Genomic DNA, 26,204 nt, shown 5'->3' with positions numbered 1-26,204 from the left:
TTGTCTGATTGACGGTTTGTCTGTCAACCTTAGACCCAAAGCTCTCTTGAGAACTTTTTAATATTTCCACACAACTAATACAGAGCCATTAATTTGGATGTGCTGAATGATGTGCATAAAGTATACTGATAATATTTATTTCACAACTGCTTTCCTGTGGGGGTTTTTTTTCAGTACATTGTCCCAAAGTCTGATAAAGCTGACAAAATTATGCAGCAATGTACAACCTTGACCTGTTATAGTATATAACATACTAAAACCCACAATGCTGCTCAAGGACCCTCATGAAAATGGCATAGTCACCAACATTTAGTGAACTACAAATAGTGATAAGCAGCATTTCAATAGCAATAATGCAGAGGGTGATGCATATCTCAGGTGAATGTGTAGTTTAAATGTTCATACAAACTTGATTTTCTGAAATAATGGCCTTTGCACATTGTCACTGAATGTTGCTGTGGATGTTTATTGTAGCATTAACAATCATTATCAAAACTGGGTCAGACATGTCAGACTAAGGTTAACATGATGGTCCACAGTGATTAACAAGTGCATGGGGAAGGTTGATGATCAGGTCATGGCATACTTTTTTTTGACAGTGATATCTGAAAGGCCCACAGTATTTTAATGCAAGAAAGAAGTTTTCATCCCTGAGGCCATAAATGAGAGGACTCAGACATCTCGGAGCAAGATTAAATGTTATGTAAATAAAGTACCTGACATGAATGTATAACATAAAATCAATCTTAAGTACAGCAGCTTCTATGAATGGACACCACAGCTGGATGAGACAGAGCAGCAGCTGGAAAGCATGAAGAATTACTGTTCTGAGCCCTTTCCATGTTGACTTTTTATTCTCTCCTGATGCAGTTTTGGCCACTTTCATTATTTTAGTGTAGGAGAAAATGATGGTGACAGACATGATTAAGAAGTAGCACTGAAAAACAGCAAATTTAACATGATCCTGCCATTGGAGAAAGACAAAAATATTCATGGAGCATAACCTGGACTGGGTTAACAAGTTTTGGGAGGCTGATGCAAAGAAGATGGAGAGAACAATAATACAGGGTACAGAGCTGAGGCCGTGAATGATGAGGATACAGTTTATAGCACTGCGTGTGGAGCACAACTCTCCATGGCGCAGGGGCATGCAAATTGCTACATAGCGCTCCAGGGTCATTACTGTCAAAGTAACTGGTGTGACAAAAGTGTACAGAGACAAAAGAATATAGATAATGATACAGAGGCCAATTTGCATTGTGAAATTAAAACAGGTCAAGATGAGCAGGATATCAGACATGATTAATATAAAGCTATCAGACAGTAGTGTAACAGCAAATAAGATGTAGCACATGCTTGTGTAGAAGACGTCCTTTGAAAAGAAGGTCACAATGAGCAACAGGTTGATGCAAAGAAAAATCACCACCACAATTTGCACAATAATGACCTGCTCATTGAACTGTTGAAACCAGGACTTACCACCGGGCATTGAGTTGTTATCTGCCATGTGTATATATATATATATATATATATATATACATAAAAATATTTTACACAAAAAGATCCTAAATCCCATCTCATTAAGACCTAAGTCCAATGTCAAGTTCCTTTTAAGTCATAAGATGTTGGTCATTTAACAAACCCTCCCTGCAGTAATCTGGCAGTGTGTCACACATTTTCAAAGACAAATGTCTTCTGCGGAGCTCTGTGCAGTCTTTTGACTGCTAGTATCTCTATTTGGCAATCTATTGTTAGTTCAATCAGGAGACAGAAGAATGCCGTTTATGTTTAATACAGAATAGGAGTGTACAGATAAACAGATGATATGAGTTGATTAAGATTTAACAGAAGTCTGTGGCGCTTGGATACCAGAGGGTGATATTTTGTGACTGAGGGACAGCTGAGTGGCAAGATAAGTCCCCCAAAATGAATGGGCACATGAAGGAAGACAGCCTGAAAATACCCCCAAAGAATGTTTTTACTCACCAAGCTGAAGTGAACATGATTAATCAAACAGAACTGGTATGATCTGCTAAGAGATGAAGCACAATAATGAGCAAGACACGGAAATAGCTGAGGTTAAGTGACAAATCACTGGTGAACCATGAATGAACGCAGAAAAATGAAATGGGCCTTGAGATGGCAAATTATAACAATTAACTGTTGTTTTATATTTTTTAATATTAGGTTTAGCCAGCGATGACCTGGAAACTTAAGCCTGGAAAGGCTATGAGGTAGCGATGCTTTGCTTGCAATGAATAAACTTAAGCCACCCTTATGTGATGACAGTAATAATTTGAATGCTTTAGCCTGCACAGGTTCTGAGGCAGCAATCCCTTGCTTGCAAAAAATATGCAATCACCAATGGTCAGCATGACCGGAACAACTAAATTACCCTCAAACAATGTTTACTTACCAAGCTGAAGTGAACAAGCCATGATTAATCAAACAAAGTTAGTATGATCTGCTAAGAGATAAAATACAGACATGAGTAAGACAGAGAAATAGCTGAGGTCAAATGATTAAATCAGAGGTGTACCATTAATGGACAGACACAGAATTCACGTTGTGATGGCTTTTTTTTTTTTTTTAAATAATGAAGCTTAGCCAGCAATGAACTGGATGGTTAAGCCTGCGAAGGCTATGAGGCTCAATGCCATGTATACGATGAATTTGCTCAAACCAAATATTATGCTTTAACCTGCAATGGCTAATGGGCAGTGATGACTAGAGATAACATATGCTGATATGGCTTTAGATATTTTTGAGCTTCAGTAGCTATGTTTCCATCCAAAAGTGATTAGAATCATTGAGAAATGTGCATTAAAAGAAATATAAATCCTGTGTGTTTCCATTAAATGTACGGACTTTGGTGAAAACTACAAACTCACGCAAGTTTTCCGCAGAACCGGAAACAAAAGTAAAGTAAACAAGTCTCGCATTCTTCTTCTTCTTCTAACTCAAGTTATTTAGCACCATTCGGAACCAAAGTTGTTTTTCAGGGTAATTAGGTGTCAACTGCAAAACAAAAAGTCCAATACTTTCCAAAGCAGTGAACATGAGGAAATTAGCAAAATGAAATCCGATGATGCAGAATGTGTTAAAAAAATTTAGCAATAGCAATAATGACGATGAAGCAATTGGCAAGATGCTGCAATATCTGAATAAAAATGACAGCTGTCCAAGGCCCAGAATGAGGCCCAGAAGCACTGGACTCTTAAGGTCAAGTATTGAAGGGTTGCACCCAGTGTATTGATTCACAGCCGCCTACTTGTGCACTTTACTCTAGACTTGTAAACCACTACTGGTAATAACAAAAAGAAGAGCTTATAATCTTTATGAAAATATTTATTGCATAACAGGAACCATATTTCACATATGCACATTAAACAATTACAAAAATAAAACAAAAAATAAAGCACCCCTACATCTCTGTTTCTTTGAATTCTCTCCATTTCCATTTAGGCAAAGTGGCTATTCCTATTTCACATATACCCAATACAATAAAGCCACATAGTAGTACAATAATGTGAATAGCTGTTGTCTGTCATCTGTTCAAGGAATCATTTTCTGAGGAGTAAACTATACCGTCTGGTTTTCATTCTGGCAAAGTGGTCAATCACTTGACTGTGACTCAACTTAGATAGTTCCTCTCTCTCAACTGACAAGATGGCAAGATGGTGAAGCCTATCTTGCCCCATTGTGCTTCTCAGCCAAGTGTGGAGCCGTCTCAACACACTGAACGTCCGTTCACAAGTGCAGCTGGACACTGGGATGGTCAGAGAGATTTGAATGACCTGTGTCAAGGTTGGGAACATGACTTGATCCAGCAAGCTGAAAACACATTGCATGTCTATGATTGGAAGGCTTTCTTGCTTTCTGGCCAGATAGTTTTTGGCCACTAACACCTCCTCAGGTTTTAGATCAACACTGTAATGGTCTGCCAGACCTCTGAGGTCCTCCTCACAGAGAAAGTTGTCAGATCCTGGATTACAGACCTGAACACCTCTTAGAACTTGGCTGTTAAGAGATGAAAAACGCTTATCCATCACAGCAACCATCCTGTCAAGGCAAGGTAGATACAAGTTTGTTTACAACTTCTCTGCACTCACTGCCCCACAACTAGAGTCCACTACATAGTCCTCCATGCGTTTCTGCTTCTGCCTTTGTCTGGTAACAGCACATGACTCTGGGATCTGGTTGGCTGCACAGAAGGCCTTTGCTCTATCATACAGCTCGGCAGCCTTCTCATCTGTGCGCATGTCTTTAAGAGTGGCACACACAGCGCATTTGTACCCTTCAGCTTTGGCCAGGTCTACTGTTTGACTTTGCAGATATTTGTGCAGGTTCTCGGTCACAGACAAAAAAGTCTTGAACATCATCAACAGATACACTGTGGAGAACCTAGCAAGTTTTACATGGAGACCTACTGCCGTAGGGTTGTTGATGCTGGATAGGCACTGAAGCACTGCAGGGAGATTGTCTATCATGGCATTGACGGACCGCAACTGGCATGACCAGCGTGTCTTAGAGAGTTGCACAAGTTCAGATGGCTGTAAGCCTAGCTGCTTTTGAGTCTCTTTGAATTTGTGATGGTTAACAAGAGAGACAGAGAAGAATGTGTACACACTCTGTAACAGGTCAAATAAATCCCTGGCCTCTGGTACGGCTTGGCAGGTGAAACACAGGACTAGATTAAGTTGATGTGCATAGCAGTGCACATAAATGGGCCATCGGATGATTCTCTCTGAACTTGGTTTGGACCCCTCCAACTGTCCCACTCATGATCGATGCACCGTCGTAAGCCTGCGCAACCACCTTCACATGATCTATGCCATTAAATCTCAGCTGTTCTTCAATTGTAGCGGTAACAGACTCTGCATCAAATCCTTTCAGTTCTGTCATGGCCAGCAAACGCTCCTTCACACTTCCTTCAGTTACATAATGGACACATACAGCTAGCTGCTCAGTGCTGCCATCTCTAGCTTCATCTGCCATGACTGAAAACATTCCTGCCTCTTTTATTTCGCGAGCGATAGTTGCTGCTATCTCTTGAGCGCAGCACTGAATGATCTCATTTTGGATGAAGGTGATAGATACAGTATGTACTGTGTGATGGAGCTGAATAGGACTGCAGAAAAAGATCAAACTCTTTCAGGAGATTAATACACTCAAGAAAGTTTCCCTGATTGTCGCTGGAGATGCCCTCATCATGGCCACGGAATGGGATGTTCTGTTTACCCAAGAACTCTGTAACTGCCACCACCCGGCTGACGTACTCCCGTCTCTCTTTGATTTCTTTCTCATTTGCAGAGTCTAACTGTTCAACGATACTACCATGAGCAGCACTGGCTTTATAGCCGTGCTAGGAAAGCATGCTTTTCTTATGGGCAGGTGATTTCTCATGCTCTCTACAAAGATCCAGAGCTTTTTTCCAATTCTGTAGGCCAGTGTTTACAAAGGTGTCATGCTTCACATGTTTACCAAATATCCTACAAAAAAACAAAAGGCTGCATTTTTAGATTTGGAGTATTCCAACCATGTAAAGCTTCCAAACCAGTTAGTGTTAAAGGATCGCTTCTTTACACCAAAGTTGCGCTGGAGATATTGTGACAACTTTACTTGGTTTGGGTGGGAATCCTTTCCCCCAGATCACTTACTTTTCCCTCAACATTGTGGACACTGTTTCTTCCCTTGCCCCCAGTCTGATGTTCTCTGCCACTGTGGCAGCTGCTTCCTCAGTCTCGTCTCTGGGGTGTGATCTCTCCTGCCTGCCTCTTGCTGCCCTTCCTCCTCTCTCTCTCTGTTTCCCCTGACTCAGCCAGCTCAATCTCTCCTGCACTCTGCTTCTCCTGTCTGGTGCAACATACAAAAAATTGAATATGATCAACTGTCGCCTCAGATAACCATTAGGACTTTAACATTTATCACATCTGCAAGTGGGGTAGTTTAGCTAACTAGCTTGTCAGCCAGGTCTCACCTCTCAGTGTCACCTCTGAGGCTTATCTCTCTCTGAGGCCCATCAACCTCCATCTCTCCTCCTCTGCACTCTGCTGCACTTTGTCTGAAGCAACATATGAAAATATTACTGTCCATTACTGTACAAATATTACTGTACATAGCTCGTTGCAGCAGGAGTTTCAACGACTGTCGTTGACACACCATTGGAGCACTAACGAACCAGTGACATCATTGGTCTTGTGAAGACCTCCCCAGAGGTTAAATACCTGGGTGCTTCCACACCAGTTTGTCAGACTAGTTCCAGCCTAATTTTCAAAATAAAATACACAGTGTTCACGGTGGATCATATTTCCCTGCACTACACCTTAAAAACTACATAATGGGCAGAGGCAGGCCTGAAGTCAACAGGTCAGAGGTTTTCAGACGTCATTTCACCCCGTGAACACCATGGACGAGGAGATATTAATCATGGCAGTGCACCGAGATGTCTTCCGGCGGAGCTGCACCGCACCGCACAGCAAATGCAGCCGGTGGGTATTGGAGGACAGCGGAGCAAGCAGCGGATAACCAGCGCTGCCGTTCCGCAACGGACACGCATCCAGTGGAAATCCGGCGTTACGCATGGTTGTGGCGGAGCGGCTCGTATGGGTACCTGTCTGTAGGCTCTCCACCTGTCAGTGAAACAAACATGAAAGACGTGCAGTCTAACTGACAAGGAGCTGTCATTACGAGTGACTGTTACGCACGGTTGTGGTGGAGCGGCTCGTATGGGTGCCTGTCTGTAGGCTCTCCACCTGTCAGTGAGACAAACACGGAAGACGTGCAGACGAGGAGCGGTCATTACGAGCGACTATTAGGCACGGTTGTGAGGTGCGCAGCGGCAGATCGCACAGCACACTGTTTATAAACCAGTTTACCAGTTTAATTGCAGGAAATGTTTAGTTTTACTTTTAGTTTAGTTAGTATAGACATTCACTCTGCCTGTTGCAGAGATAGAGAGAAGATGAAAGCGTCAAATTGCGGTAAAAGATGCTGTATAAAAGACAGGCTACAACTATTTTTCCTTGTCCCCCCCTGGAATTATTCTCTAAAATTTTACTGTTTATTGTCACCCCCAACTATGAAATGGGATTTTCGCCCCTGACAGTTTACTTATCTATCCACATGGATGTAGATTGTCAATTTCCATCCATGTGGATAGATAAGTAAACTGTGCGCACAGTTTACTTATCTATCCATGTGGACAGATAAGTAAACTGCACACAGTTTACTTATCTGTCCACATGGATGTAAATTGACAATCTGTACCCACAGTTTAAAATCCATCCCCATGGACTGTAAAACCGTGCACAGAGTTTATTTAATTTTTTCTCACCGGAACCTAGGGGGGCTCCGTAGAAAAAGTTGCTTGTTTTGGGCTTGTTTTCACAGGCCTGGTTGCTTATTTGTCTCACGAGATCTGGCAACACTGACCAGAACCAGCTAACGTTATGCCACCGTTAATGCACTTCACACTGAGAGTCAACTCACTGGAAATTGCCCTCGGGTCTGACTGACAGCTCGTCACCACTTCGGCCTACCCATCCTTATTACATTAGCTACTTCTAACAAAAGTCACTATTTTTACACCTAATGTTAATTCTGTTGTCTTGATACAACAAATCACGTTAGCTAACGTTAGCTAACTTAACGTTAACGTTGGCTAGCCAGGGTAGAGTTGCCACCCGTCCTGTTTTTCCCAGAATTGTTCTCTTTTTTCATCTGCTGTCCCGGGGAAAAAAAAAGTCTCTCCCGGGACACAATTTGTCCCGTTTTTTGGGGAAAATGCAGCAGCAGCAGGCCAAGGAGTCCGTCCAGAATCAGTGCAACAGGCTCAAGAACATCTGTGTCAGAGAGACAACAAAAAGGTAAGAGGAGCTGTGGGAAGTCCAGAACATTTCACTTCGTATATTTGCACATCCAATCATGTTTTAATTTGTATTTTTTCCATTTATATTTAACCCTATGGGCCCTAACAACGTATAGTGCGTCCAAATTCACACCTGTTCTTCTCTATGGTTTTTCTCCGCGACCATGTGTCATAGCGAGAAGCCACGCATATCACATGAAACAGCGGAATCGTAGCTTTCCGAATGTTTTCACAGCGAAAAAAAAATGATAAAGTTACACTAAAATTATGTATAACAGATCTTTCATACAGCTCTGTACACACATTACTCTTGGATGGATTACTCACGAATGCAGGGTCGCACAGAAATGCCACGCATATCACATGAAAGCGCAGGACCACACACATCATTGTGCTGTCATCCCATCACGCTATAAATACAGATCAAGTGTCTACCAAATAAAATCCTGACGAATTTCTTTACAACCCATTATACAGATCTTGTTATCAGTCACTTAATATAGTGAGGAATATCGTATCTTACCACGTCTTAGGCTGGCGTGTGTTTCTCCCTGTCTATCCACATTTGTAGTCCGGCTTTCAAGATGCAAATATCTCCATATTGTCCAGTTGACACTTCATCAAACTTTTTATGACAAAACCAGCCACTTCACCTTTGCGCACCCAGACAACTGAGGCCTAATTATGCATGCATGACAGGGCCGTAGTCACCATATACATTGAGGGGGACACGTGCCCCCCCCCAATGCCCAAATATTTTTTTACTGCAATCCAAGTGGCAAATATTATCTTGGAGGACATCACTGCACTTGGTTGACTATTTTTCTGTTATCTTAGATGTAAATATTACATGTTTCTTTCAGATAAAACACATTTTTGACTTGTGAATGAGTCAATGGAATTTCTTGCAATAATGAAAAAATACTGGCAATCATGTCCGCCTGGCACAAACCACATGTTTTGGACAGCTGTGAAGTGACAGAATGTCCCACCATCATGGTTCTTATATTGCCAGATTCCAGAGAGTCTCCCCTCTTCATATATGGCAGAATATGTCAACTTCCAACTTGCTATGGTGAGATACATGTAAAAATGTAAGAATTTAGTAACACAGATTTATTATTTTTCATCGATATAAAATTTATATAAAATACAGGCACATTGTGTCATGCGGATTACTGTTAATTTATTATGCTGATCTGTTCTGTACGACATCTATTGCACGTCTGTCCATCCTGGAAGAGGGATCCCTCCTCAGTTGCTCTTCCTGAGGTTTCTACCGTTTTTTTTTTTTTTTCCCTGTTAAAGGGGTTTTTTTGGGGAGTTTTTCCTTATCCGCTGCGAGGGTCATAAGGACAGAGGGATGTCGTATGCTGTAAAGCCCTGTGAGGCAAATTGTGATTTGTGATATTGGGCTTTATAAATAAAATTGATTGATTGATTGTTTGATTGAATGGAATGATGGCAAATCTGGTCTCCTATGTCCGAATTTCATGTTCATTGGTCAGTCTGACCTGGTAATAATGGCCGAGCCCTCTGACTCAAACATTTGGTCGAGTGTCGAGTTTTTCACAAATCCAAGGTGGCAACCCTAAGCCAGGGGCTTACCTCTCTCATTTGTCCTTGCTGCTTTATCCCAGCTGCGAGCAAAGAACTTTCTGATATCCATCTACAGGAGTAATAATGTTTAAGTCAAATCGAAATCAAAATAATACCATAAGTATTCAGCAAGTCGTTATGGGCTAACGTTACTTCAAAACCTAGCTCTTACCTTTAGTCACGCAGCTGCTTGGCAGCGCCTCTCAAAGTCTCTATATGCCCAGAAAACACCATATACTACGGGTCGATGCATGAATTAATTACCATTAATTACCATAGCCATGTGCACACTGCGAAGTGAATTTTTTACTGGTGAAATTTTTACTGGGGCACTGCAGATCAATACTGGGGCACATGCCCCAGTAAAATCTGTCTGGCGACGCCGATGGCACACGCACACACAGTGACAGGACATACTGTTAGTATCGCACAGCTAATGTACCTCACGGTTATTAACTGGTATAATGTCAGTCAAGCTGTTTCGTGTGATTTTGTTAAGACCAATTGACAGCGGCTGCTTGAACTGACCATTTGCTGGGAGTAGAGTCCTCGGGCTCAGCGTCTGTGTAACAGCACCAACAAAAGTTTTTTTTATAACTGGTGGGGCATCAGATAAGCATGGACATCAGCTGAGCAGGCCCAGGACATGTTAATACCAGGTGTAAACGGGGCCTACAGCCTTGCTAGTAGCTCTTTGAGGCTCTACTCAGGCACAGCGTCGCTTTCAGCTAAATGTTAATGAAGTAGGCCTATAGGCTACAAGAGGTTGCTTCAAATGTCAGAGCATTTGAAAGATCCTACCAGTGCAGTATTGCCTGCCTGGTAGAGGATGTAAAAGCACTTTCTGGTCTTTAACCTTCATGGTAGAGGGTACAGTTTTAGAACACAGCTCAAATCAACAGACTCATGGAGCCAGAGGCTGCTCTATGTATTAAACAGGCACACAACCAAAGTAAGCTGCATAAGAACATTCATTTTCAAGACATTTAAACTATAAATTGTATGTTTTGTAACCGCTTGTAACAGGATTGGTGTTTTGTTTGTTGCTGATCTGAAGTCATATCAAATTAAAATCAATCAAGGGATGAAACAGACAAGGTTGCATGGGTCACTTTAATGTTAGTAAAATTACAGGGAATGGGATTGAATATTCATCAGTACAATATGATCACACATGTACACATGCACAGAGAATGACATCCAGATAAACATATTTAAATATGTTATATAGTGTAACATCATAACAATAATTCATCAATCAAATAAATGATGATTGTTTCGTAAACAAGCCACAGAGAGCATAGCATTTAAGTGCATGAAAAAACTTTTCATCCCTGACACCATAAATGAGAGGATTCAGACATCTCGGAGCAAGAATAAAAGCAATGTAATTAAAGTACCTGACATCAATGTATAACCTGAAATTAATCTGAAGTACAGCAGCTTCTATGAATGGACACCACAGCTGGATGAGACAGAGCAGCAGCTGGAAAGCATGAAGAATTACTGTTCTGAGCCCTTTCCATGTTGACTTTTTATTCTCTCCTGATGCCGTTTTGGCCACTTTCATTATTTTAACATAAGAGAAAACAATAGCAATACACATAATCAAGAAGTAAAACTGACTTATAGCTGCCCTAAGATGACCCTGCCACTTGTGGGAGATGAACACTTCCACAGAGCACAGTCTGCTCTTGGTATAGAGGCTGTGGGTCGTAAATGCAAAGAAAATAGAGAGGAAAACAATACAGGGTACACAGCTGAGGCCATGAATTACCAGGATACAGTGCAGAGCTCTGTGTGTGGAGCACAACTGTCCATGGCGCAGGGGCATGCAAATTGCCACATAGCGCTCCAGAGTCATTGCTGTCAGAGTAACTGGTGTGACAAAAGTGCACAGAGACAAAACAATATACATAATAAGACACAACCACATTTTTATGGTATACTGAAAATAGGACATAATGAGCAGGATATCAGTCATGACTAAAAACAGACAATCAGACAGTAGTGCTGTAGCAAATAAGATGTAGCGCACAGTTGTGTAGAAGAAATCTTTCATAAAGAAAGTTGTGATCATCAAAAAGTTGATGAAAAGAAAAACTGACACAAAAACTTGAACTAAAATGACCCGATCACTGATCGTGTACACTGAGGATTCACTGCCATTAACTGAGTTATTGGCTGCCATATATTTCTCTGTTTAAAGAAAAAAAGAAAAGCTTTTCAAGGGTTTTAGACAGGGCCCAAATTCATGTATTGTAGCTCTAAAGACAGATCCAAAATGAAAGAACTTTAATGTGACTAAACTGTGTCTGTTAATGTAATCTAAAATACTGTATTTGTATAAGTTAGATGCACAGTTTTTTTTGTTGCACAAAGATCAAAATATTTATTTTTTAACAACCTCACAGCTGCAACTGGTAGAATTTTAGCTGATTAAACCAAAAACAATAGACGTAAGTTTAATATCACTTGTACCCACAATAAATTTGATAGAAACACACACACAAAACAAGCATATGCAATACCTCACATTACCAAACCATCCCTGCAGTTACAACTGTGGCACACAGTTCTATAGATGAATGGCTTCTGCTGACCTCCCTCTGTGAGAGGTCTGTGTATGAAGACTTTATAGGGGCAACGATGACAAATCACAGCATCATCAGTTATTTTCATTTTCAAATATTGCAACCAGTGTGTAAGAAAGTTTGTGTATTGTATGTCATGTGGGTCAGCGTTAGCTTAAACCTGCATTAACTGATTTTTCTTTGACCAACTCAGGGAAAGCTTTGAACACAACACTGATAGATTGAGTCAACTTTTAAGTTGATGTAGTGAACTTGTTAGCCAACAGTTGCTAATTTAATCATTCATCAGGTACGAAGCAACATAATCATTCATTTGATGAATGACAGTCCATATATTGACTCTCTTTTAGCTCTTTTTTAGTCTCCACCAACTCCTAAGGGAAATATCTGTCCCTTTTTAGCTGCTAAATGCTCCACTGTGTTCACCAGCTAGTCTCTAACTGTGTCTGTCTGCTGTTTGGTGCTGAGCAGTAGAGTGTGGATACCCAACTCAAGCCTTTACAAGCAATATTTGGGTCGGGTTCAGCCTATTAATGATGGACCCACTGTCTTCATTGGGCTACTTTTTGATCGGTGCTTGGGTTTTTTATTGATGTGACAATATTTGAACACAACGCATAGCTTTGTTCAGGTGGTAAATGTTCATCTAATTTAACATTAGCTAGCCAGAAGAGGACGCTCTCTGTCGTCACCCTCTAGCTAGCAGCAGCAGCATCAGCAGCGAACGGAACATTAGGTGGATAGTGCTTTTGCCATCCATTGTGGATACTATCCTACTAAATCTACAATTAAATCCAAAATGAACACCAACAACACACTACAGACATCCCAACTAAGCAACGAGAATATGAAAATCCAAAACTAAAAAAAAAAAAAAAAAATTACCTCAAAACCTTATGAACATATATCCATTTCAGACACCTCCATAACACTCCCAACCACAAAATGGGAAAATGACTTGGCTCTCTCTCCCAACCCCAACTTCTGGATACAAATCAATAACAACAGCTTCTCTCTGACCACTAACACAAATTTACAACTTATACAATATAAAAACCATCCACAGAACCCACATCACTCAGAGTAAAATGTTTAAAATGGGACTGGCTGACACAGAAACCTGCTCACAATGCACACTGGGTAGCACAGATAATTATATGCATGCCACTTGGGTCTGTCGACCAGTTCACTCCTTCTGGACAGCAGTCACAACAATAGCATGGTAAGGACAAACTTCAGTACATCAACTGTGCCTGGCTTGGCTCAGGTTGAGTCATAAACAGTGTTGGGTAAGGGTTACTTTAAAAGTAATCAAAGTACGTTACTGCATTACTTTCTAAAAAGGTAACCAGTTACTTTACTGCGTTACTCCCTGAGTAAAGTAACTCAATTACTTTAAAAGTACTTCCAACGTTATTCCCTGAGAAAAGTAACTCAAGCACTTTTGAGTATTCTACATTTCCTATTGGGCAATGGACCACAGGGCACTAAGCCTACATTTTTTGTCTCCAAAATTAAAGTTATGGACCACACTCTTCACTAAGATCCAATTCTCCCATCACAGCCGTCACTTTGACCAGTAGAAACACAGAACCATCTGCTGCCGTAGACAACTGTATGACAACAACACCCCAGCGTTTTTAATATTTCCTCTAGGGATGTTACCACACAGAGTAAAAGGGGGAAATGATGGTGTGAAACAGCAGAGGCACTTTGTCAACCCGCTGAGTTAACGTTACTGTCATTAGCATCAAGCTAGCAAACAATGGTACATCCTCACGGTCAGACATAAAGTAATAACATTAACTAGGCTGACCAAACGTCCTCTTTTGCCCGGACATGTCCACTTTTCACGTCCCATCCGGGGTGTCCGGGGTTTTTTTTATAAACTGGTGATAATGTCCAGTTTTCCGTGTGTTTGTGTGTGTGTGTTAGAATGCGGCACGGGCAGCATATTTCTGTCCGAACCCGAACCGAGCCCGACATTATTTAATGACCAATCAGCACATAAATGTATCTCTATATTGACTGTCCCGTCACATGTGTTGTCATATCAAAGGGGATTGGCACCGTTTGGCACATTTGGCACGCGTAATGGAAACCCAACCTGATTTGATTAACACAGCTGCAAACTAATGAGTTCACATCCCTCTCAGCCAACCACAAACAGCCACAGCATCAGATAGGGAGTATATATTCAGCATCTGTCATTTTAGAAAAGTTAAAAGAAAAGAAACAGAGTGAGACTGCGAGAGAGAAAGAGAGAGCGCGCACGCACGAGAGAAACGCAACATTGATTTATAATTGTGGTGACCTCGTCCCAGGCTACCTTTGCATCATCAGCCCGTGGAGGTCTGTTCCGTATATTTGGACACTGTGAGCTTGGACCTCCCGGACCAAAACATCAGTTTCCGCCTGGGAGAAGTTTGGCCGTCTGATGCTACTGCTCTCTTCTGCCATGGCGAATTGAGTAAACTCTGATTATGCCTTTGTGCGGTGCATTTAAGGGCGAGGAGAGGGGCTCATTTGATTGGTGTGATGTGTGTAAAACCCACTGCACGCCTTCTCTCCTCCCTCTTTCCGACTTGCGCAGGTAGGAGGGACGGAGGTGGGAAAGAGGAGTAGCTGCGCCAGGTGTACAGTGTGCCAAACTTGCAAAATCCGCCTGGCCACACCCAGTTGGCAGCTGCGCTGCACCCCCGCCTCGCCCGGTCTGCGGAACTAGAGCCCAAAGACAAAACCAAGAATCCAAGTCAAGATCAAGCCCAGCTACACACTGCATGACACACTTAGCATAAAATGTGGAACATGCTAAACCATCGACACTCCTCAGATTAGGCTGACGAAACGTCCTCTTTTGCCCGGACATGTCCACTTTTCACGTCCTGTCTGGAGCGTCCGGGGGGTGTTTATAAATCGATGATAATGTCCGGTTTTCTACTTGGACTCAGTGATGAACTGATTAGAATTTATTGGGCAAAAACAACTAGTCAAGATATAATAATGAAGATATGACAATTTATATCCAAAAGGTCAAAGGTCAACTTCACTGTGACATCATAATGTTCTGCAAACATTTTCCTGGGCGTAATTTAACATGTTAACTCAGGAACAGAAGGGAAGACATTTGGTCAGACACTGAATTGGTGACACTAATCTTGGGTGTCCAACTTGAAACTGTGCTGACTGTATAGATCTGTGCTGCCAGGCTGAAGATGTGTGACGCATCCATGTTTCCCCCCAAAATACACTTAATATCTTTTATTAAATTCCTTCAAAGGCTTCACTGCTTATATCGTCTCAGTGTGAACAGACATGGACATAAGCTGCAACTTAGCTAACAACTGTGAGGTTGTAAATCTGGTTTAGTGCAACAGATTGTTTCTCAACTAGTGTTCATTAATCATTAAGTTGAGGATACAAATTGAGTTCAAATAGTGTTTAACAGGACAATCAACAATAAATAGCAATAATAGCTGATAGTTTTATTATCTAAACCAGCCATTTAGACATGAAAGCAAAAGTCAGTTGACCTGAAGTGCTGATTTGGAGAAACTTTGCACAACTTCACAGGATCATTTGTCTATGTGACAGTTGGTTTGCAAAGTTTGCACTGTTGTTGTCTGGTCTGTTCACATAGTCACTAGCAGCAGCTAACACTGAGGCGTCTTGGGGGAATATGATGGTGACACTCTGCAGACATGGTTTGTTTTTCTCCATGTGGATTTAGACTCCAAACAGAGCAGTGATGCTAATGAGCCGATCATCACTATTCTCTTCAGGCAAATAAACTCCTGTGAAACTCATTAAGAGTTCATCGCTTCATTAATTATTTAAACTATCCTCTGTTGTTTTGGCTCTGAGTGGAGATGGATGACTCAACAGGTAAAAAAAGTTTTTCATACTTGGAAAACTATTGACTTGTCTTGCAGTTTCTGTAAGGATTCAATATTGGTATCAAAAACTATCATCAACATGCTTGTATTAGATTAGATTTGATTATTTTTGACACTGTGTGATCAAATTGTATTTAAATGTCCAGTTAAATTAACAACTTTGCAACCATCACCAGAGCTGCACATTATAGAATCAAGCACATCAGCATGATGAGATGCTCACAATAAAGAGATGCTAGCATGTTGATATAAGGTTTACCATCTTAGTCAGTAAATAGCAGAAGCAGATTGGATCAAGGGTTACACATGCTTCAAACAAATGTGATACACTATATAAAGCTTAATAATTATAAGCTTAATAATTGTTTTGGTATGGCTGTGTCTATGCAGACATGTTGTACCAAGATGTTGTCAGATTTGTGTTGTATTAAACATGACTTCAAATAAGATCAACTGGGGCTCATCTAGTTTATTTATTATTCATCAAAATTAGGATTGACAAGAGTTTTTCCACATCAGTAAGGGGGAGAAATGTTTTTACAATTCATCCCTTGGAAACCGTGAATGTCCGTACTACATGTAATGGCTATTTATACAATTGCTGTTAAAGCAACACAATGGAGGATTGTGCTTTTTACCTCACAGGGTCCCCCCACAGACGAAAAACGGTATTGTCTGTTACAACTGTTGCAAAAATCTTTTGGAGTGTGCATTTGTTGACAAGCCAACAATACCAAAGTAAGTGTGATAAAACCTCTGCCAGCCAAGCCAATACTTTATCAATACATGTGATCAGCATATATAAAGCCATATTTCAATCTGCTCTGTCCGCAGTCTCTCATTCACCGCTATTATGATTTACGATCGCGGTCAACAAAAGCACATCTCGCTTGCTTTGCTAACCGCAAACTGTTAAAGACAAACTAAAATGAAAGCTGTCTGTATGTAGGCTAACACTTTATCTTAAAATGTACCTGAGGCAGCCGACCTACAGACAGTGAGTCTCCTAAGTATAGGGTAACAGCAGTAACAGCGCCAGGTCACCATTGGTCGGGCATCCCTCCTCCTCTTTCAGCTCTCGCCAGCGTGTGAAAGCCGGGCCAATATTAATCCTTGTTCAAACTCTTGTTTTATCACTCTCCTGTTTTCTTTTCTTTGTCTCCTTGGACAACACCTTCACCTTCTTCCTTTTCTTTATCGCTTCAGCCATGACAACCGCGTCTAACTTCATTCACCTCTGTTTGGTTACGCTACTCTAAAGAGAGAAAGGGGATATGACGTATGCCGTAAAGCAGCCAAATTTTGTAGTCTTTTTTGTGTCTGGGTTCCTACCTGAACCCTGAAAGTGCATAGTGCCAGTGCAACTGAAACAGACGCTCTCAAGCAATGACGGATGTGTCATCCAACCTATTGTGAGTTGATGTACCCTCACAAGGATCTTGGATATATATTTTGAGGGCTCAAAAACTCAGTTGTGTTGCTTTAAGATATTTTAATAAATGCCAAAAATGTCAACCTGCTGGTGGCCCTGCAGGATTTTTCAGGGGATAACCAAAGACAGTAGGATTACTCCTGAAGAGCATGTGTTGTTCGTACATGCAATTATGAACCAAAAAGTGTCAATCTGTAACAGGTGGTGTTTGGACCCAATAGCAGCACAACAGAGACCAGAAACAGTTAGTAATAATGTGTATTGTTATTATTTCGTAGGTACAGAGCAGGGACACAAAACAACACACGGTTCAGTTCTACACTCCAGGAAAATCTCTTCTCAAAGTTCTTGGCAGCCCAGCTGGTTTGGCAGGCTAATCCAGGCCAAGAGGTAGGTAGTTGAGCAGGGGTGCTAGCTCAACAACAAACAGTTCAATTCAGCAGTAAGCAACAGCACCGTGGAGGAGCAGGTAGGTTTGTAGTTTAGGAGGCAGGAAATCCGGAAGCAGGTAAATACACAGTCCAAACAGACAAACTAGAAGGAAGCATGCAGAAGGTAGGTCAAGGCCAGGCGGAAGGTTGAGAAGACAGCAGGTGAGTACTCACAGGATGCACACACGATGGCGAGTGTGGTGACATGGTGAAAACCTCTGGACCACAGGAGACCCCAGGTAAGCTGAGTGGAACACTCACTGTAGCGCCGTCATCGTTGTCGGGTGAAAATGCCAAGCAGCCACAGGCAAACAGGAACCAAGGACACAGAAGCAGGTCTCTTGGTTGGAAACAGAAATCTGAGGCGCTTACTGAGAATCAGAGGAAGAAGGCAGGTCAGAGGCAGGCAGGGTCGGTGCAGTGTTCTTACTTCAACACAAAACACAGTGAACTCTTCTGAAGATTCGCCATCTGTGTTATTTCTCGCGCTTACAGAGCTCAACATTAACCAGAACCACAACAACCCAAATCTTATTCCTTCACCTCCCAGAGGTGAGGTATACTACATCCCTCCCTTCTCAGATGCTAACTCACTTGAATTTCCCTTGGGGATGAATACATTTCTTTCTTTTCTATTCTAATATCTCAGCAATATAAACATGTCTAACTATGAAACTCCATTCACACATTCTGCTGTTGATAACACATTCAACTTTCAATATGCAACATTTGTAAGTCCTCACTTGTCATAGTCTCTATATACAGACTCTACATTCAGTGAATGTAGAGTCTGTAGGCAAACCCCGGAGATCTTGCCTCCGGAAGAAGAGCAGAAGAGCCCTGGTTTCCGGTTGTAGGTTGTTTGTAGTCCGTGTGATATTGACCGATCACATTTGAACCGGCAGCAGTTGTTGCCAGGTTAAACGGTCTGTGCGGTGAACTAACGAGGCGGAACAGAATGGGCATCACTGCAAACCCTGAATCCATCGCAATGGTTCAGCATATTTACTTATATATAAACAGAAGTCGGAAACAGAAATTCACCTCCTCCACCCAAATCAAACCAGAATGCCAAAAAATCAGGGGTCTGCCTCCAAAGGCTGTATCGCCGTCTGCCGGAAGTCAGACGCCGAATACAGCTGATGGGTTCCGAGAATGCACTTGTCATAACTGACACTAAATACAGGTATTTACTGCAAACGTGTAGTGAATAACCATTTATGCTCAAACAGGAATTTAACCAAACTTTTCCTTCACAAAGCACTGCTTTTCTTTTCTTTTCTTTTCTTTTCTTTTCTTTTCTGAGACACATGACCTGAATGGTGAGGGGTGGACTACCCTGCCATTAAAGGGAAATTTCGGTTTATTTCAACCTGTCTCCTATCGTCCTAAATTTGTTTCAAGTGACTAGTGACATAAAAATAATAGCATGTTAGCCGTTAGCCTAGATACAGCCGGGGAGCATAGTAGCGTCAGACCTGTTAAAACGTAAGTGAACGGACATACTTCAAGTGACCTTGAACAGACCTTGAAAATAAGGCTGATACCGGTCCCATTCCTTGCAACAGAGGCATTCCTCTTCTGTGGGCACTGGGGCACAGCATTCACAGGTATACCACCAATCTCCAGAGCTACGCAGCCTTGCAGCAGCCATTCCTCCCCTCTCGTCCTCTACCTGTTGCGCCTCTCTCTCTCTCCTCCTCCGTTCTTCAGTTTCACGAAGCTCTTCGTCAATGTATTCTGGCTCAAATAAATAAGGGCGGCCATAAAACTCTGCAAAATCAAATTCCTCCTCCACAAAGTCGAAGTCTGGCAAAAAGTCACCATTGTTCTATAAATCTTTCATAAAATAAATTAATTAATTTTTCAGGCTACTGTCCGGTTCTGCCTTCCACCTGTTGCTGCTTGTTCTCTCTTGTTTTCATACCGTGCCTGTTGATTTCAGGCACGGTATGAGATAGCTGCTTGTTCTCGCGATATTTCGGCCGTGCTTTGGAAAGCAGAGCTAAATGGTAAACAGAAGAGCTTCGTGAAATTGAAGAATGGAGGAGGCGAGAGAGAGAGAGGCGCAACAGGTAGAGGACAAGAGAGGAGGAATGGCTGCTGCAAGGCTGCGTAGCTCTGGAGATTGGTGGTGTACCTGTGAATGCTGTGCCCCAGTGCCCACAGAAGAGGAATGCCTCTGTAGAAAGGAATGGAACCGGTTGTAGCCTTATTTTCAAGGTCTGGTTGTGACCGAGGACGAGACACCTCCACCTGGAGTAACGTTAGTATCCAGCTGGGCTTTATCTAGAGCTCGTGAGATATATTTTGGCGGCGCTTTGGAAAGCAGAGCTAGATGGTAAACAAACATGGCAGCACACCGGTAAGGTAAGACAATATGTTTACATGTCGTTTTCTATATGTTCTTTGACATTTATCCTGAGGATATGAGGCGGTCTTTGTGGAAAAAAAAGCTTGTGTAGTGGACTAACTTTACACTTGAAGTATGCCTGTTCACTTACGTTTTAATAGGTCTGACGCTACTGTGTGCCCCAGCTGTATCTAGGCTAATGGCTAATATGCTAACTATTATTTTTATGTCACTAGTCACTGGAAACAAATTTAGGATGATAGGAGAGAGGTTGAAATAAACCGAAATTTCCCTTTAAGACAACGCCGTAGATCATTCTGCTCCATTATAGCAAATGTCTAAGTGACATAGTCTGTTAGATGGGCTGGCCTTCGCCTCTTTGAGGTTGAGCTCCCTGCTGGGGAATTTTATCTGTGGCCTGCATTTCAACAGGTTGGGTGTGTGACCTCTCTCCATCTTTGCCAGTTGGGACTGTCCCTTGCTCTTGTTGAATCCACAGTTTCACAAATGACACATGACATAAAATCTTCCTGCCATCCTTTACAAGATGGACTGAATTTCCTTTCCTGCATACAATAGTGTATGGGTCTCGTTCAAATGGCATCAAAAGTTTGTTTAATTTTACTGACGGAGGAGGACTTTGTCTGTTGCTCCTCTGACTCTGTCTGCATCAACGCGTCCCTTCTCCTTTCTTGCAGCATCAGCCTGGCAAACTGCAATATCTTGATAGGATGCAACTGACTGTTTGCTGACAGTTAGGGAGGTTTAGTTCTGATTTTGCGGTTATATAGCAGTTCTGATAGACTGTGGCCAGTGACACAGTGTGGGGTGCTACAGTAGGCCATAAGGAAAACATCAAGCTCAGTGCACCAGTCTTCACCTTCAGACTGAGCTGCACATATGGCCTTACAAAGGGTCCTGTTCTGTCTTTCAGCTTCACCATTTGCCTGAGGCCAGTATGGTGAGACATGGCAGTGTGTGATGCCATTTTCTTTGAGATATGTTTTGTTAATGTCAGTGCACTCTAGGATGCCATGAGTTGTAAATGAGTGTCTCAAACATTTTATTATGTGCGTTGATGTGTGGTTCCTGAGAATATCTGCAGTCACCCACCTTGAATAATAGTCAGTAGTAGTAGGTGGTCTCCTGTCTGCCATGGCTTGGCTGGGAGCTCTAGAAGGGTCATCCTGTGAAGAAGAGCTGTTGAGTTGGCTGGTTTATTAAAGTTATTTAGCACCTTTCGGAACCAAAGTTGTTTTTCAGGGTAATTAGGTGTTAATTGCAAAACAAAAAGTCCAATACTTTCCGAAGCAGTGAACATGAGGAAATTAGCAAAATGAAATCCGATGATGCAGAATGTATTTAGCAATAGCAATAATGACGATGAAGCAATTGGCAAGATGCTGCAATATCTGAATAAAAATGACAGCTGTCCAAGGCCCAGAATGAGGCCCAGAAGCACTTGACTCTTAAGGTCAAGTATTCAGCAGAACATGTTTTTCAGAAACTGAGCAATCTTAAATGGTCTCACTCTGGGGAGAAGTCTTAGAACAGAGTGGCAGACATTGTGATAGAAAACATTTTGGTTGGAAAAAGGATGTCGGCAGAACAAAGTGTGGTGGAACACCAAGTGAGATAAACATACAAGCAACTTCTAGGAAATCACACAAAGCACACACACATGGAAAGTTAGTTATGATGTTTATCTGAGGAAGGGTATAAGAGTGCTTTGTAAACTGCTTTAATGGGTTTTCTCATTGTGCGGTGTGAAGCATACGCTTTGTCTACAATAAAGTCCAGCAAGGCTGCAGATCGAGCCTTTGTCATTGAGTCTTCCTTCAATAACCACACATTAACCAAAGCATTGTTTAAACGTAAGTATCTGCTACATAATAACATGCAAATGTAACATATCCATAGCTTGCAGAAATGTACATGGCCAACATTTTATTTTCTGGCCAGTGGGTTGAAATGAACACATTAATCATTTCAGGTTGCGAATACCAAATGCCTTGTTGTTTTTAACCAGTGGGAAGTTTGTCATGTCATCAGCACACTTACAGCCTTCAGTATTTCAAATGAGTAAAGTCCAAGCGGCAACCTGCAAGGCTGAGGAATAACGCTGAGGAAGTGCCCAAACTGCAGTACATCAAATGGCCACTTGAGGGTGGCTCCAAAGCAGAGTAAATCCCCATAGACACCCATGCTAATGTGCCCAACTTTACAGCAGAAATGAACATGGTTACAGTCCACAAACCAATGGGTGATGTCACAATAGCTATATCCTTTAATTATACTGTCTATGGTAAAATCTTTTTTAATTGAAGGGTTGCACCCAGTGTATTGATTCACCAGCTGACAACGGCTGCTTGAGAACTGACCATTCGCTGGGAGTAGAGTCCTCAGGCTCAGCGTCTCTGTGACAGCACCAACAAAAGTTTTTTTGTTTTTTAACTGGTGGGGCATCAGATAAGCATGGACATCAGCTGAGTAAGCCCAGGACATGTTAATACCAGGTGTAAACGGGGCCTACAGCCTTGCTAGTAGCTCTTTGAGGCTCTACTCAGGCACAGCGTCGCTTTCAGCTAAATGTTAATGAAGTAGGCCTATAGGCTACAAGAGGTTGCTTCAAATGCCAGAGCATTTGAAAGATCCTACCAGTGCAGTATTGCCTGCCTGGTAGAGGATGTAAAAGCACTTTCTGGTCTTTAACCTTCATGGTAGAGGGTACAGTTTTAGAACACAGCTCAAATCAACAGACTCATGGAGCCAGAGGCTGCTCTATGTATTAAACAGGCACACAACCAAAGTAGGCTGCATAAGAACATTCATTTTCAAGACATTTAAACTATAAATTGTATGTTTTGTAACCGCTTGTAACAGGATTGGTGTTTTGTTTGTTGCTGATCTGAAGTCATATCAAATTAAAATCAATCAAGGGATGAAACAGACAAGGTTGTATGGGTCACTTTAATGTTAGTAAAATTACAGGGAATGGGATTGAATACTCATCAGTACAATATGATCACACATGTAGACATGCACAGAGAATGACATCCAGATAAACATATTTAAATATGTTATATAATATATAGTGTAACATCATAACAATAATTCATCAATCAAATAAATGATGATTGTTTCTTAAACAAGCCACAGAGAGCATAGCATTTAAGTGCATGAAAAAACTTTTCATCCCTGACACCATAAATGAGAGGATTCAGACATCTCGGAGCAAGAATAAAAGCAATGTAATTAAAGTACCTGACATTAATGTATAACCTGAAATTAATCTGAAGTACGGCAGCGTCTATGAATGGACACCACAGCTGGATGAGACAGAGCAGCAGCTGGAAAGCATGAAGAATTACTGTTCTGAGCCCTTTCCATGTTGACTTTTTATTCTCTCCTGATGCCGTTTTTGCCACTTTCATTATTTTAACATAGGAGAAAACAATAGCAATACACATAATCAAGAAGTAAAACTGACTTATAGCTGCCCTAAGATGACCCTGCCACTTGTGGGAGATGAACACTTCCACGGAGCACAGTCTGCTCTTGGTATAGAGGCTGTGGGTCGTAAATGCAAAGAAAATAGAGAGGTAAACAATACAGGGTACACAGCTGAGGCCATGAATTACCAGGATACAGTGCAGAGCTCTGTGTGTGGAGCACAACTGTCCATGGCGCAGGGGCATGCATATGGCCACATAGCGCTCCAGAGTCATTGCTGTCAGAGTAACTGGTGTGACAAAATTGCACAGAGACAAAACAATATACATAATAAGACACAACCACATTTTTATGGTATACCGAAAATAGGACATAATGAGCAGGGTATCAGTCATGACTAAAAACAGACAATCAGACAGTAGTGCTGTAGCAAATAAGATGTAGCGCACGGTTGTGTAGAAGAAATCTTTCATAAAGAAAGTTGTGATCATCAAAAAGTTGATGAAAAGAAAAACTGACACAAAAACTTGAACTAAAATGACCCGATCACTGATCGTGTACACTGAGGATTCACTGCCATTAACTGAGTTATTGGCTGCCATATATTTCTCTGTTTAAAAAAAAAAAGAAAAGCTTTTCAAGGGTTTTAGACAGGGCCCAAATTCATGTATTGTAGCTCTAAAGACAGATCCAAAATGAAAGAACTTTAATGTGACTAAACTGTGTCTGTTAATGTAATCTAAAATACTGTATTTGTATAAGTTAGATGCACAGTTTTTTTTCGTTGCACAAAGATCAAAATATTTATTTTTTAACAACCTCACAGCTGCAACTGGTAGAATTTTAGCTGATTAAACCAAAAACAATAGACGTAAGTTTAATATCACTTGTACCCACAAAAAATTTGATAGAAACACACACACAAAACAAGCATATGCAATACCTCACATTACCAAACCATCCCTGCAGTTACAACTGTTGCACACAGTTCTATAGATGAATGGCTTCTGCTGAGCTCCCTCTGAGAGAGGTCTGTGTATGGAGACTTTATAGGGGCAACGATGACAAATCACAGCATCATCAGTTATTTTCATTTTCAAATATTGCAACCAGTGTGTAAGAAAGTTATTATTGTATTATTGTATTGTATGTCATGTGGGTCAACGTTAAATGCTTAAACCTGCATTAACTGATTTTTCTTTGACCAATTCAGGGAAAGCTTTGAACACAACACTGATAGATTGAGTCAACTTTTAAGTTGATGTAGTGAACTTGTTACCCAACAGTTGCTAATTTAAACATTCAGCAGGTACGAAGTAACATAATCATTCATTTGATGAATGACAGTCCATATATTGACTCTCTTTTAGCTCTTTTTTAGTCTCCACCAACTCCTAAGGGAAATATCTGTCCCTTTTTAGCTGCTAAATGCTCCACTGTGTTCACCAGCTAGTCTCTAACTGTGTCTGTCTGCTGTTTGGTGCTGAGCAGTAGAGTGTGGATACCCAACTCAAGCCTTTACAAGCAATATTTGGGTCGGGTTCAGCCTATTAATGATGGACCCACTGTCTGCATTGGGCTACTTTTTGTTCGGTGCTTGGGTTTTTTATTGATGTGACAATATTTGAACACAACACATAGCTTTTTTCAGGTGGTAAATGTTCATGTAAGTTAACATTAGCTAGCCAGAAGAGGACGCTCTCTGTCATCACCCTCTAGCTAGCAGCAGCAGCATCAGCAGCGAACGGAACTTTAGGTGGATAGTGCTTTTGCCATCCATTGTGGATACTATCCTACTAAATCTACAATTAAATCCAAAATGAACACCAACAACACACTACAGACATCCCAACTAAGCAACGAGAATATGAAAATCCAAAACTAAAAAAAAAACAAAAAATAGTCACCTCAAAACCTTATGAACATATATCCATTTCAGACACCTCCATAACACTCCCAACCACAAAATGGGAAAATGACTTGGCTCTCTCTCCCAACCCCAACTTCTGGATACAAATCAATAACAACAGCTTCTCTCTGACCACTAACAGAAATTTACAACTTATACAATATAAAAACCATCCACAGAACCCACATCACTCGGAGTAAAATGTTTAAAATGGGACTGGCTGACACAGAAACCTGCTCACAATGCACACTGGGTAGCACAGATAATTATATGCATGCCACTTGGGTCTGTCGACCAGTTCACTCCTTCTGGACAGCAGTCACAACAACAGCATGATAAGGACACACTTCAGTACATCAACTGTGCCTGGCTTGGCTCAGGTTGAGTCATAAACAGTGTTGGGTAAGGGTTACTTTAAAAGTAATCAAAGTACGTTACTGCATTACTTTCTAAAAAAGTAACCAGTTACTGCGTTACTCCCTGAGTAAAGTAACTCAATTACTTTAAAAGTACTTCAAACGTTACTCCCTGAGAAAAGTAACTCAAGCACTTTTAAAGTACTTTTGAGTATTCTACATTTCCTGTTGGGCAATGGACCACAGGGCGCTAAGCCTGCATTTTTTGTCTCCAAAATTAAAGTTATGGAACACTTGCCCTTCACTGAGAT

The 26,204-nt window shown here is 41.4% G+C and overlaps 3 pseudogenes; all 3 read right to left on the bottom strand.

Moving 5' to 3' along the window:
- Nucleotides 1-520: 520 nt before the first annotated feature.
- LOC117259173 (odorant receptor 131-2 pseudogene) lies at nt 521-1,507 on the bottom strand (annotated as a pseudogene).
- A 9,220-nt stretch (nt 1,508-10,727) lies between these two features.
- LOC144462670 (odorant receptor 131-2 pseudogene) lies at nt 10,728-11,660 on the bottom strand (annotated as a pseudogene).
- An 11,637-nt stretch (nt 11,661-23,297) lies between these two features.
- Nucleotides 23,298-24,230, bottom strand: LOC144462669 (odorant receptor 131-2 pseudogene; annotated as a pseudogene).
- Between the last annotated feature and the right edge of the window lie 1,974 nt (nt 24,231-26,204).

This window comes from Epinephelus lanceolatus, chromosome 4 (assembly GCF_041903045.1).
Source record: "Epinephelus lanceolatus isolate andai-2023 chromosome 4, ASM4190304v1, whole genome shotgun sequence".
Taxonomy (NCBI): domain Eukaryota; kingdom Metazoa; phylum Chordata; class Actinopteri; order Perciformes; family Serranidae; genus Epinephelus; species Epinephelus lanceolatus.
Note: the sequence above shows the minus strand (reverse complement) of the source record. Positions and strands in the feature narration are given on the sequence as shown.